Source organism: Rousettus aegyptiacus, unplaced genomic scaffold (genome assembly GCF_014176215.1).
Source record: "Rousettus aegyptiacus isolate mRouAeg1 unplaced genomic scaffold, mRouAeg1.p scaffold_m13_p_15, whole genome shotgun sequence".
Taxonomy (NCBI): domain Eukaryota; kingdom Metazoa; phylum Chordata; class Mammalia; order Chiroptera; family Pteropodidae; genus Rousettus; species Rousettus aegyptiacus.
Window position 1 is genome coordinate 53,739,302 of NW_023416290.1, and position 15,122 is coordinate 53,754,423.

Consider the following 15,122-nt stretch of genomic DNA (forward strand, 5'->3'; position numbering starts at 1 on the left):
TTTTTTACCAGAATGTGTAATTTTTATGTGTGCCAAATCAGTTCTTAAAATAGCCGAATCTTTTATTGAAGTAACTTTCAAAAATAAATCAGCTATTGGTAATGTTAACTTTGATAACCTAAGGTGTTTGCCTGGTTCTCCATTATAAAGTTACCATCTTTCCATTTGCAATTGTTAAGTGGTTTATGAAGAAACACCATGAAAAATGGCATGAACTGAACCACGTGACTCCTAATGAGATACTCTGACATCACTTGGGCTGTTCCTGCCCAAAATGCTTAAAGTGAATCAATTCATTAGGAAATATCAGACAAACCCAAACTGAGGAGCTGTCTACCTGATTAGTTTCTGGTATTCTTCAAGAGTGTCAGTGTTATCAACACAGTAAGGCTCAGGAACCATCTCCAAATAAGGAGACCAAGAGACACAGCATCTGCCTGCAATATCTGGTCCTGAATTAGATACCAGACCAGGAAAAATTGCTGTCAAAGATATTATTGGTGAATTTTGACTATGATCTACAGGTTAATTTATAATATTGTGCCAATGTCAAATTTCTTGATTTTCATAATTATATTACAGTTATGGAGTTGATTATTCCCTTACCGTTATGCCCATGCTCTGAAGAAGTATACACTGAGGTATTTACCAATACAGGACACACACACACACACACACACACACACACACACACACACACGAAAAAGGGAGAATGATAAAACCAATGTGGTTGATCACCATTTTTCTTAATATTGAAATTAATAGGCTTCGGTTGCTAGCTACATACACTAAAAAACACCCAACAATAATAATCCTATTAACTCTGCTTGGATTCCTGTTGGGAAGTGTCACAAATTTCCCCTATTCTTTCCTTTTTTCAAGTTTCTTTTCTAGCTACTTGATCTTGCTAGTGTCTTGTGACTTGTGGCTCTTCATTTCCTAGTTTGAGTCAACCCGAATGTGAAACTAGTCCTATTTCCTTGTTTTGATTCAAGATTCAGAGAGAAAAAGAGTTGATTTGTGGTAGTACTATGCAGAAGACTATGAAAAATTACTAATGAGGTCTCAACTTCTCTACCTCCCAGAGATCTGCAGACTCACTCCTCAGCGTTTCTCACTGGCTGGAGTCTCCTTTATGGATTTCTTGGCTGTCGTATCAGCCATGCCCTCACTCTCTTGCTCTGTTTTTCTCTCTCGCCCATTTCCTGGACTTCTTTATATCTCTATCCTGGGCCTACTTGCAAAAAAACTTCTTAGTTTTTTTTCTTTTTTTTTTTTTCATTTAATGCACAGAGTAATTTATTTTTTAACTCGAACTCTTAGCTTTGCCAGTCTTTATAAATATAAAAAGTTATTATGGTTTTCTCTTAAACAGAGGGCCATCTCTCTGGGGTTTTCAACTTTTGACAGCCAAGGAATTAGTGCAAGCTTTGATACTACAATCTTTCTTTTTATATGATTAAATTATCTGGATATGTTTATAAGGACAGGAGCAGTATAAAAATTTATCCTCCTACATGTGTGCATTTTACCCCATGGAAAACGAATGTATAACTAGTTATAATTATTTGCTAAAAGGAGTAATTATTTTTATTTTCACTGCTTTTTCCTTTCTGGAAAGAAGGTCTTTTGTGAAGGAAAATACACAGGTATTGGAGGCAGACAGATTTGAGTTCTTACCCTGCTCTAGTGAGTTGTTTGACCTCATCCAAAATATTCATCTACTCGGGGGCCTATTTTTGTCATCTTTAAAGTAAGAGCAAAAATCTCTAGGAGAGTGACTGCAGCATAATGGCTGTATAGGAATTTCTAGTGCCTCTCTTTCCCCAGAAACATCCAATTGAACAACCCTGCACACAAAAATACCTTCACAAATGCCAAAAATTCCAGGTACGGAATTATAGGTGAAGCACAAAAATAAGAAAAGACACGTCGAAAAGAGTAGAAAAGAGATTCCCACTACGCCGTCACGTTCCCCCCAAGCCTGGGCAGCTCAGCATAGGGAGGGACGCGGTTTCTGTAGGAAAAGGAGAGTGAGACCAGAGCCGGGCCTCACCGTAGCCCCCGGCACTGGCCCGTCCTAGCATCTGACTACTCCACGGCCCTGGTAGGTTCCCACGAACCCAAGGCCCCAGCCCGCCCAAGTTTTGACCAGTTTTTGAGAATCTTAATGGGTCCAGGCTCCCAATTAGCCCCCCAAAACCCAGGACGCAGGTGGACACCTACCGTCCAGGCTCCCAGGTGGACTCGATGCCAGACCAGTTACTGAGAACCAAGGCTTTTGACTCAGCCCAGCACCAGTCCAGCTCCTGCGGCCTCAGCCAGCTCCTAGGGACCCTCCAAGCGCACCTCAATACGAGACCAACCCTACAGACTCTAACTTCAGGGAAGGCCCCGTGGCCACCGGGCATAGGCTGAGTCTCACAGCCCCAGGCTCCGGGCTCGTCCTAGCGCCAGACTAGCTCCTATGAAAGAAAGTGGCAGAAAGCTTATTTAAGAAATAATGGCTGCAGACTTCCCAAATCCACAGAGAGATTTGGACATCCAAGTTTGTGACGCTAATAGGTCACCCCAAAATTCTAGCTCAAAGTGATCTCTAAGACAAATAATAATAAAACTGTCTAAAATTAGAGACAAAGAGGAAGTTTTAAAAACAGCAAGAGAAAAAATCCTCATATATAATGAAACCCCATAACTGTATCAGTGGATTTTTTAGCAGAAACATCGCAGGCCATGAAAGAGTGAGATCTTGTATTCAAAATACTAAAAGAAAAAAAAGTACCTACTAAGAACAAACAAAAGCTGAAGTTCATCACCACTAATCCTGTATTACAAGAAATGCTGAAATGTGTTCCTTAAGCTGAAATAAAAGGATATTAATTAGTAAACTGAAAATGTAAAAAATATAAAACATATAAAATATAAAAGGAAGTATATAGTCAAATTCAGAATACTCTAACACTGCAATATAATTTTGTATTAGTCACTAACTTTAGTATAAAGGTACAAAAGTATTAAAAATAACTATAGCTATAATAATTTGTTAATGAATACACAATAGGAAAATAAGTAAATTGTAACACCAAAAAATATATATATATTATGGAAGAAAGGGAGTAAAAAGAAAGAGTTTTTGTATGTGATCAAAGTTAAGTTGTTCTCAGTTTAAAACAGACCATTATATATTTATAGGATATTTTATATAAACCTCATGGTAACAAAAAAGCAAAAACCTGCAATAGATACACAAAAGACAGAAAAGGTAATCAAAACACATCACTTAAAAATCAGAATTTCACAAAGAAAGAAAACAAAAGAGGAAGAAAGGAATAAGAGAACTACAGAACAGCCATCGCATCTGTCTGCCCATCACCTGCGACTGCTCTCTCTGCAATGGAAGAGTCGAGTAGTTGTTATAGAGACCACATGGTCCACAACGTCTAATATATATACGATCTGGCCCTTTACAGAAAGACCACTGCTGTGGATTACGCAAAATTGAGGAGTTACCATCTTTGAGTGTAGCTTTCAAGAGCAATTTTTAATATAAAGATAATGCACAATCTGCAAAACTCTTATTACAATTTTTTGACTTATGGTTCTTGAATCCTCAAGTCTAGCCAACTTTCAAGAGAATGTAGGCCTGTCGATAAGTGTATTCATAATCACAAAGTGTACTCATTTGTGTGTGTGTGTGTGTGTGTGTGTTTGCCATCGTCAGGGCTACAGATGTATTGGTTCATAATGACTAATGAATTTAAATGTAAATCGTGACCATTTTTAGGTCTGCCTGAATAATTATGTTCGCTGATGATCAAGGTCAGATAAAATTACTCACGATAAAATGAAAGATTAAACTATCAAAATAATTTTCTTTTTAATAGATAATCAGATGTTCATTTATTTTTTGTGGTACCTGCTGTTGCTTGTTTATTTTCTTAGATCACTACTTAAGTAGTTAAGGGAAAGAGGTCCACACAAAGATGTTGACACCAGATGACCGCTGTGACCTTAGGCTTTCAGAGGATCTCTCCTTGAATGTGGCATCACTGTGCAAGGGGGGACTGCAGAGATGGTCAACTCCAGAATCTTCTAGGGTTTTATTTAAAAAACTGTGCTGGGTAGATGATTTCAGTAGCCATAGCAGTCAGGGTTGTTTGGACATAAACAACCAAAGCCTGCTTTCATGTGGCAGTATCACCAATTTCACACTATACCCAAGGTGTGAAAAAACATGGAGGTGGCTTTGGATCCGTGTGTGGGTTCTCGTCCCACTCTCCATTCCTTGCTGGCTTTGATGGAGATGAGTCTTCTTCCCCAGTTAGTCATTATTTGCTTTGACGCATTCACTGCAGGATGACTGGCTATTCTGGTACCTTTTGTTATTTCTGGTCAGCATCTAGCTGGACTTAAACCCCAACTGGACCACTTCATAACTATGCTATCCTATCAGGTTATTTGTCCTGTTCTCAATTTTTCCTTCTGTAACATGGAGAGTATTTAGAGGATTTGATGTTCAGTGTTTGGCATGTATTAAGCATTAAATAAATGTTAACGAGTATTGTATCATTATTGTTATTGAAATTGGATAGTAGGCAGGGCAAAAAACAAATTTAAGGGCACAGCAGGATGGAACTGCACGTCAGCTATTATCATTAATAGTAGTTTAGAGTCTAGGTCTTCCTTCTAGTCTCAAGGTTGGTGTCAAACGCACTAGGCTAAATGACTTTGCATATCCCCAGATGTTAACCGTCAGCTAAGGCACATTTTTCAAGCTTTCCTAACACTAGACTTTAAAACCAGTACTCAGGCAGTTATTGATAAGTGATCAAGCCATCATACCTTGAGAAACCCAAGAGAAAAGGCACTTTCATCTTTACTCTATCTGGCTTTCAATCATTTCCTTACATATCTTGAGACTTGACACTTAATTTCACAGCATTCAAGTGTGAGAAAGGGTCATTCCAATACCAACTGTTAAAAAAACCTACAGGGGCTTCTGGCCGCTGGGCCATTACGCTTTCTAAATGAATCATTTCCAATGTGTGCATATCTGCGCTGGTGGTTTCATTGGCTAATAAGTGTATATTCCCTTACCAGGAGCTCTCAGCCCTTTTGCTCACTTAGTCATTCTGCTCACAAGGATTATCACATTTTGGGTTTTAAAAGATCTTGGCCTTTATTCTTATTAGACCTCTAGTCAAACAGTTCTTTCATTTCCTGTGGGTATTTCATAAGCCCTAACAGGTTCTCTACCAATTATAACTTTAATTTTTCAGCCAATATTTAGTAGCGTCTACAGTGTGATAGGCTTTGTGTCATGGGTCGAGAATGCAAACACTAAGAAAAACAGCTGTAAAGATTGCCTTGGCTCCTGGAGGCACAGCCAATTCTTATACTTTGGTGGTGTTTAGAAGTTGACATGGTCCTTGGAGGTTGTTTGGTTCAATCGATGGTGGAAAAAGATGCCCTCTGTAGCACCTGGATCATTCCCCTCCAGCCACTGTCCCAGTTTTATTTTTTTTAACCACATGTCAAGAGCTTTCTGTGTATGTACGTTTCTCCGTTTTTTCACCTCCCACTCCATTCTGGGGCTGTTGCCATCACTTCTGAGCACTGACTGTCCAGAAATCACAGCGATATTCAGATCTCCAGTCCCATGCCATCTGTGCACTCCCCACCTGCACTTGACCTTGGGCACCGCTGACCACCGTGCCCTGGAGACGGTACTCCTTCGGCCCGCCTGTTGCAGCGCGCTCGCCTGTTTCCACACACACCTTTGGTCGCTCCTTCCCAGAGCCTTTTTCAATTGTCGTTCCTCGACTTAAATAGATATCAAAAAGCCTCTGGTTCCTCATCCCCACCTGCTGTCCCAGTCTAAGGCTTCTCAGGTTTCATCTTTTCATTGCTCATGGCTTCATTAACACATCAAAGGCTCTGCCTTTCACACTGATGGTTCCAAGTTAAATATTTCTCCCGAGCTCTAGACCTCTACCTCACTGTCCAGTCACTAAGTTGACACTTCTGCCTGGATGTTTCACAGGTAAAACGATCACACGTATCTCAAACTGACCTCATAATCGTTTCCCAGAGAATATGCTTTGTCGTTAGCTTTTTCTATCTCAGAAAGTGGCAGCTCCAGCGTCCCATTTGCTTATGGCTGTCCCTTAGTCATCTCGTGCACCCCCCTCATGTTCAGATGCTTATCTAATAATATTCACATCCAGGCAAGATGCTTTCTAAATATTTTTTTTTTAAATCTAAGCACTTATTTACATCCTCACTGCCATCATCCGAGTCCAAGCTACCACGTCTTTCCATGGAAGCTTTCCAGAATCTTCTAATAAGCCTGACCTTTCTCTTCTTGTCCCTTGTCTTCCTAGTCTCCTGAAGAGAGTGATCTTTTCAACGCTCTTCTGAACTTGTGACTCCCCTGATTAAAATCCTTCAGTCTCCCCGTGATTCTTAGGACATGGACCAGCTTTGGGATGGTTTGGTGGCAGTCGCATGTCTCGGTCCCTTTCGAACTCCACAGCCTCACCTCAGATCACCTTCCTCCTCCTGCACACCCTTTCCATCATTCAGATCCTCACTGACCCACGGTGTGTGAGATTCCTTCTTGTCTTACTATTCCGTCTGCCATTCCTCTTCTCCATCTAACTCTCACACAACTGTCAAGTCGTGGCTTAAATATCGTTTCTGATCGAGGCTTGTCCTGATCCTCAGGCCAGATTGGATCTCTCGTTTATACACTCTCATTTTGCAATATATGTATGGCAATTATAAACATATGGTGATTTGTATGATAACACATTTTATTCTGTTTTCATGACAGACTATAAGAACCATGAAAGCGTGGGGTGGGATGCTATCTGTATTAGAAATTTTTCTACCTCCATCCCTAGCGCAATCTAAAGTTATTTTTTGAACGAGTTGGCCACACAAGTTCTGCTTCAATGCTTTAAGCATCTAACAGGAAGCTTTATATTTTTCTCCAGTAACTTCGCCTCTGTGTCCCCCACAAATGTGGGGGTGAATAATGCCTCATAGATAGTTCTGTAGTAATGAGTAAACATATTTTACATTTATTAATATGTGAAATTCTCCAGGAGCAGGTATTCAGAGCCTGTCAGACAAATGAATGGAATATGCAAATGCACATGGGGAAAACTTGGTACTGGCACTTCTGAAAACCACACGTGTCATTTTCTAAAAGGAAAATTATGTTTACAAAGTGTGCAACCTCAGCATCAAGACTAGGAAAAGAAAGGGAGAGAGGATGTGTGGCTTCATTTCAACATGCCCCTCCGCAAGGAGCTGCACGGTTCCTGGCGACGTGCTCTAGGGAGAAGAGCACAGCTGTCTGTCTGAACCCTCCCTTTCTCGGTGACAGTCAGACTTAGAGACCTGTTTCCTGCGGTCCAGAAATAGAGGGGAGTATGAGGTCTCTGAGGTAAGCTGGCTTCTCCTTACTTTTGTTCGCTGTCACCGCATCAATCCAGACAGCCAGAGACCCAACTGCAACACCACCTTCATTTAATGAATTCACCCGAAATGATTTCCTTTTTAAGGACTGTGGTGAGTACCGACGGAAGAATGCTCGATTAGGCAAACCTCAGCACATCTGGTGCCCTTCCCCACACCTCCGCAGAAGGGAGGGTCAGGTGACTTTCTAGGAAATAAAACTTTTTGAGTTGTTTTATTGTCACGTATTACTTAATGGTGGTGATAGCCAAAAATAATTTGAAGAGGACAGGTTATAAATAGCCACCCACGTACTTACCTAAAAATGTATCGGCAAGTATTCTTCCTTCTTTCTACTAATTTTTTCTCCATTTCGCTCCCACCCTCTTTAAAATGTATTGGTTTTATACACTGATGTGCAAACTCCATCTTCAACATCCTCCACCTTCGCTCTGAGCCACTGAACAGATTACACCATTGGGATTTTATTGTGAAAAAAAGTAAGTTGAGAAAAGGCAGCACAGGTCAGGACTTGCGAGATAAGGCTTTTGAGCGAGCTGGACTTCTTTCGAGTATTGAGGTGTCTTATAGGCAGCGTGATCTTGGTCAAGTTGCTTGAGCTCTTCAGGACTCGGTTCCTCCTTTCTGCCGGTGTGTCCGCGGCAAAGCTCCCATTGCTGTGGGTCCTTTCCCCGCTCATCACACAAACCACTTGGTATAGAATCTGACACTTAACAAGTACTCAGCAAATATTAGCTATTTGCTTTCTAATTTTTTTTGCATTCGATAGCTCAACAGTAGTTGTTAATTAATAATATCATATCAAGCAAAGAGATTCAAATTCTTTAAGCAATCATTTATTCATCCTCACGAAGGATCTTCTTTCCTCAGCTTTTTCCTTCTTTTCCTCACCTGTCCACAGTCACAGAACTTTGAAGATGGAAATAAATCAAGGAAATGAGTTCTACTTATTGTAGGTAGCCCTGGAAGAACCTTAGGAAAGCCTGATTCACAGAGTGTATCCAGATCTAGGGGAAGAGAGCTTCTAATCGTTTTATTTCTAATTCTAGGTGTGCTCACTCTGATTTTAGCTGCATTCATGCAGAAAACATTATTGAACATTTACCACATGTAAGGTCCTGTTTTAGGATGCATCGCCTCATGATCCATATAGTGAAGTCCTCACCCCTGTATCCTGGAATGTGACTTGATTTGGAAATAGGATCATTGAATCTGTAAGAAGTTAAGTTGAGGTCATTAGCATGAGCCCTAATCCAATAGGACTAGTATCCTTATAAAAGGTGGGCATTTAAACACAGAGACACATGTACGGGAAGAACGCCACATGAAGTTGAAGGCGGAAGTCACGGGGATGCTTCTACAGTGCCCAAGATGGCCAGCGATCCACCTGAAGCTGAAAGGCAAGCATGAAACAGACTCTTCCTCACAGTCCTCAGGGACATCGACCCTGCTGACACCTTGATCTTGGACTTCTAGCCTCTGGAATTTATTGAGACAAAAAAACTTCTATTGTTTAAGCCACTCAGTTTGTATAATGTCAGCCCTAGCAAATTAATACAGGCCAAACGTATTCAATGTCAAAAGAATCGCATGTAAGATAAAGATGCCAAAGTTACTTCTCCGGCTTCAAGGGGCTTAAGCTTAGGGAACAATACATCACACTTCCCCAAGGGTGCAACGCTGATTTTTCTGGATGCCTAGTTGCAGATTTTTATTCCTTCTCATGCCCACTAGCTTCTACAACACACTTCTTAAATCTTTTATACAGCACTGACTTATAATGTGTAGACTGCTTTTTAGGATAAGATGTATTGATGATTTTATCCTTACTCAATACACTTGGAACAAGGAATAACCAGAAAGATGATGGAAGGAAGGACAGACAGAATAAAAGAATAGAGGAGAAAGGGGGTCTTTCCCATAACGTCCAGGGATAGTGCTCAAGCTCTTCCTAGGAGTTTCCGGTGTGGCTTGTCACTCTCAATGTCTCCATCTCTTAAGTGCTCTGCGTTCTAGAAAGTTCTTTCTAACTTGAACTAAAATTTATATTTCTGCAATTACTGAAACTCCGGTCTTAGTTTTCCTCTCTAAAGTAAGACACAATAATGTCTAACCCCTTTCCTCTTCCCAGTCCTTTAGACAATTGAAGATTGATAACAGGTGTCCCCAGAGACTTCTCTGCTGGAAAGTCCACCAAGCCCTAGACCAATGTGGCTTCTGGATCAGTTTATACTGATCAGGGGTTCGACACATGCCAGGCTCCTTGATATATATACACGCCACCTTCAGCAGACAACTAAACATCAGTACTGTCTCTACTGTACAGTAAGGAACCAATGGAGTAAGCCGAGTGAGGTGAAGTGATTTGTCTGAGGCCACACTGTGGTACATGGGATTTGAACACTGATATATCTGACACTAAGCCAGGTTCTGGCTCCTTAAAACCAGAAGCATACATTTTTCAAAGGTGAGTCTGGTCTCCTCTCTGGCTCTGACCTGAACTCTTGCATTATGAAGGGGACCGAAGTTTGATGCTGCCTTGTTAATGGCCGAGGCCTTATCCTACCCAAGCAAGGTCTATTCAACAAAAGCAGGGACCAGCTGGCATATGGCATTGGGTGCCAATACATCTGAGAGTGTCAGGCAGAATAGCCTTGACCAGCAGCTATTCCCTTGTTCAGCTGTCCAGTGGGAGATGAGCAGCAAAGTGGCCTAGCTGGCATCAAATATATCTGCTTCTGTTTTTATGCCCTGTGAATGTCAGAGCAATGAAACCGATGAGTGATGTTGTCACTAAAAAAAAAGTCCAGGTCAACGTACACCACTATCAAAAATCCCCCCAGTTCTATATAGTAGGAAAACAACTGGTTTCAAGGTGAGGTGTCTGGGTTTCACCCTAGATCTGTCATTCACATGCTGTGGAAACTGGGCTGCTCATTTGGATTCTACGGGCTCCGTTTTCTTATTTATGAAAACCTTTCACACTTTGGTTTGATGATCAATTAATTATAAGGGTGTATTTAAAAGTTATTTAAAACGTAAAAAGTACAAGAAAGCATAAACGTGTAAGAATTTAAGTACTTGAAAGATCACAATTATCTGGGTGATGGGAAAAAATAGAGTATTTGGGTAAAATTGCAAAATTTTGCAGAGCAGGTCAGAGGAATCATTGTCCTATGCAGAGATCTGTAAACAAGTCATCGACATTAAACAGCAGAGTATTGAGCTTCTATGAAATCGACTTGTCATTTGTTCTGCTGGTACAATTTTTTTTTCAATTTGATTGTGATTTGTTTTTCCCATTTCATACCCTAACTTGAACTATTGGGTTAGTGGCTTTCTTTAAACTTCATTGGGGTGAGGGCCATGTCATTATGAGGGAACAGGTAAGATGCAAACGGATTGCAGTGTAACAACTGCTTTTCATGGGACAGTAGACTGCTTCTGAAAGATTGTGGGGACTAGCTTTGACCCGCTAATACTGGAAATCGCAATGCCAGTTAGGGGCCTATGCTATAGGCATAAAATGCTAGATCTCAGCAGAACCCATGAATTATATAATCCAAACTCTCATTAAAACAAAGAGAAACTCATATTCAGAGAGACAGGATGGAAAAAGAGAGCAGACATTTATGAAGCATCTCAGACTTTTCTTGCTTCTTACAAGCTAATGTGATTTTTTTCATCTTTTAATTTCCCATTGGACTTTGTCCATTTCCCTTTTGTAGTAGTAGTAGTAAAAGTAGAGTGTGTGTGTGTGTGTGTGTGTGTGTGTGACCTCTGTTTGTGCACAGAAGAAAATCTTTATATTTAAAGACTGAATTTGGTGCCATGCTGGGCTAGCAGCTTTCTCATCAAGACATCAGAGTCAGCACTGATCTGTCATGGACCAATGTGAGACGTAGAATAGTTGGATATTTCACAGGCTTCTGCCTTGTGATACTTATCATCATGCATGTGTCAATGGCTCCTTTTAGGCTGAAAGTGTCTTGGAGAAAGCCACAGTTTTGGGCTCTGCTTTGCCAGATTTAATTTTCACATCAGTTCTATGGATATGATATATTGACTAATCTCAAAATACAGCATGTAAGTAGGAGTTTCACTTCTTCTCACAAGAAGTCAAGGATATAGAAACAAACCCTCTCACTTTGGAGGAATAGACTTTTGAGAAGTACTAATTTGGAAGACAATTTAGACTTTACCCTCTTCATTGAAAAGAGTTATTACCATCTGAAGTTTACTCATTGCACAGATTTAGGAAATAATGGACAGAGCAATCGTCAAAGTAGAGGACATTTAACAGATGAACCTTTATGTTGTCAAAGTGGAAAATCTTTATAGTTTCAAGACTGAATTTTGTGTAATGAAGACTGAGACTTCAGAATTTTCTTGTTTCGCATTGACTGATCTAGCTCATTTAGCATTGACTGGTCTGAAATAGAACATACAGAATCACTTTTATCCAAGGGAAACAAAACAAGACCAAAAAATGTAAAAAAAAAAAAAGTAGAGAAGGAGAGGTAGAAGGACAGGAGAGGGGGAGTGAGGCAAAACAGTGTCAACATTTAGTACCTAGTTTGCAAAGATGGCTTCAATGATTTCTTACATCCTGGTACCCACTTCCCATTGCAATGTGACTTTGCCATTTCTTCTATCAAGCTGTAGTGTCTGTTTTGCCTCCCCTGGAGGCAAGTTGAATTGGCCAGTTGAATGAGTCAGAAGTGACACTGTACAGCTTGTTTTTGTTATTATTTTTTTAGAATGCTTCCAGCGTCATGGAAAGAAGCCGGATCTAGAAGTTTGTCAGAGAAGATGCTATGTGGAATGGAGACAAAGCATCCCAGCCCCTGAATCAATTAGTCAACAGCCAGCATCGTTTGCCAGCAACTTGAGCGAGATCGTCTTGGACCACCCAACCATTGTTGGGCCATTAAGCACATGAGCGACCTCAGAAAAAAACAGCTGAAATCAGCCTAATTTGTTAGACTGCAAAATCAAGTAAATATTCAAGAAACAGTAGCTATTTTTACATGCAGAACCAACACTGTTGACTTTTAAGGCATTGAGCTCAGCACATTTTAATGTCACATTTAATCCATTCTAAATGTACTTGAGCCATTGACATGCTGGCATTAATTCTTCACCATCTCAAGAAAATTTTAATGATAAAATATTTGTTTGACAAGTCTTTAAATATTAGCTTTTAGAAAGACACTGCCTAGAATTCACAAAATAATGCATCAATTAATTCACAAGGCACATCTACAATGTACACACGACAGGTGTTTCTGTTTATGTGTTCCAACTGGCTAAAGATACAAAATTATGATTTCATCCCTAGAAGGAATTATACATAGGAAGAAATCACCAGGTTAAAGATTATGCAACTTTCTTTTTCTAGGGATTATTCATATTGCTTGTTTCTAGGTCTCCCTTCTCTAATCCTGTGTTCACAGACTTCCTGACAAGGATTCTGGGTACAACACAGGGAATGATCAGGGTTTAGAGTTCTGATATTTCATCGCCATACCCAACACATTGGACTTTTCTATGTACATCTGCTCTAATTGCTCTGCTCACATCTGATGAAATATCATCCCTCTACCTCATACCCATGGTAGGGAATGCAGGTCTGCTCTATGAAGGTGGGTGAGTCTCTTCTACAGAAGCCTGTAATACCTCTTTGTGTGAGGACCAGGCTAGACTCCAGAGACAGGAATCCATTTTATTTTAATTAATGTAATCTTTAGGTTCAAGGGAAGCTACCGGAGCTTCTTTATCTCCTCTTGTTGGGTTACCACTGAATTCTGAAATTTGAAATCTAATCAAGGCAATATGAGGTTGAGGGAGCATTAAACCCTGGGAAAGGAAGGATGCAATCTGTCAGTGAAACTGGTGGGATGAAATGTGTCAACCTTTTGTGGCTTCATGACTTGGTTAATAAGGAGTGGTTTTAACATCAAAAGGTAATTTTAACTCACATTTGACAAAATGCCTTTACCACAAGTGTTAGTGACAATTGAAGAGCTCAGAACTCATTGCAAATTTTTCCTTATATGATGAGTTCCAGGAAAGGAAAAAGTACTTTACTACCAAGGATACTTAATTTATTTAACAAATATTTGACACCTTGGGCTAAACACTAGAATTACATATATGAATATTATAGTGTTTTTTTACTTCTTCAAGGAATGTATAAACTAGTGGAGACATGAGTATGTAACTAGAAATTGAAAAAAATAGAATAAAAAGGATAACTCATTCAGTTATCAGAACTTCAATTTCTTGTAAAGCAAAATGACAACTAGTGATAATAATTTTTACTTCAAGTGGTTTTAAATAAGAAACTATAAATAAAGTCAGTGTTACAGGTAAAAGTAGGAAATTAATAAATGAAAAACATCATGATGATCCTTATTGTTCTTATAGAGCCAATAACTATATACATATAAATATAAATACATATATGTTTATATATATAAATAAATAATAATAGAGGGCAAGGGAAGGAATATTTAACTCTATTGGAGACAATCTTCAAATAAAAGAGGACATGGTATTTGGCAGGAAGACTAGTTGGCAAAGGGTAATTTCAGGCACATGGCAAAAAATAAATGTTGTCTATGATGATTATTATTAGAGGAGGCTGACCTATGATAAGTTTTGAAGGGTGAAGTAAAACCAAAGAGAGAAAAGGGAATCCCAGGCAGGAACTACGTTTCACTATGCCATCATGGATTGAGAAATAATTCGGTATCACTGGGGTACAAAGTATGTGTGAGATAAGCCTGGATGAATAGGCGGGGCCGCATCATACTGGATCTTGAATGTCAGCCTGAAGGAGTTGGTACCGTATCCTACAGAGTGTGGGAAGTCACTAAAAGGTTTTAGGTATTTTAGGGCCATGATCAAGATTGCATTTTAGAATCATCAACTGGGTAACAAGAAAGAAATATGGAAGAAAGGGAAGAGGCAGATAAAGTGCAGGAATATCTAGTGAAATTAAAGAACCAAGAACCTAACAATACTATTTATAGGCTTACGCAGAGTGCAGCATTTGTTGCAACATTGCTTAGAAGAGCAAAAAAGCTGGGCATCATCCAAATATCTATCAGTAGAAGTAAATGCATAAATGATATAGTCTAGTTAAAGAAATTACCAGAATATTACGCACTACAATGAATCAGTTAAATCCATGTGTATTAGCAAGAGTCGATCTCAAATACATGAGTCGAACACAGTAACAAGCTGAAGAATGTTAAGCACAATCTCCTGCCATTTATAAATACTTAAGAAATAATACTGTTTAGGGACAAGTAAACACAAATGTATAGAACAAGGACTTGAAGGAAAGTCACCAATTTTCTTATAGTCGTTATAAGAAAGAAAGAAGCATGGCGTTGAAGAGAAAAATGAAGATTTCAAGTTTATCTTGGATGTCCTGTTTTATAAGCAAACATGGCAATATAGCACTTGTGATTTTCAGTGATCGAGGGAATGGATTTTATTTATAATAACTTCTATGCTTGTAAAAACATTTTAATGAAATACGTGTTTAGTTTTGTTTAGTGTGTGTGTGCACACGTGCGCATGTGCACAAGTCCAAAGGGTCAAACTCTTATGGAGAGCACCTGAGT

The 15,122-nt window shown here is 39.5% G+C and overlaps 2 long non-coding RNA genes across 48 annotated transcripts in view; one reads left to right on the forward strand and one right to left on the reverse strand.

Moving 5' to 3' along the window:
* The window catches only part of LOC107506203, a 579,061-nt gene extending 565,311 nt beyond the window's left edge, over window positions 1-13,750 (forward strand). For all 46 annotated transcript variants that reach the window (XR_004954759.1, XR_004954761.1, XR_004954740.1 and 43 more), the window contains one exon: window positions 12,246-13,750. This is a non-coding gene — a long non-coding RNA (uncharacterized LOC107506203). The remainder of the gene's footprint in view (window positions 1-12,245) is intronic.
* The window catches only part of LOC107501903, a 570,942-nt gene that overhangs the window by 37,892 nt on the left and 517,928 nt on the right, over window positions 1-15,122 (reverse strand). The window lies entirely within an intron of this gene.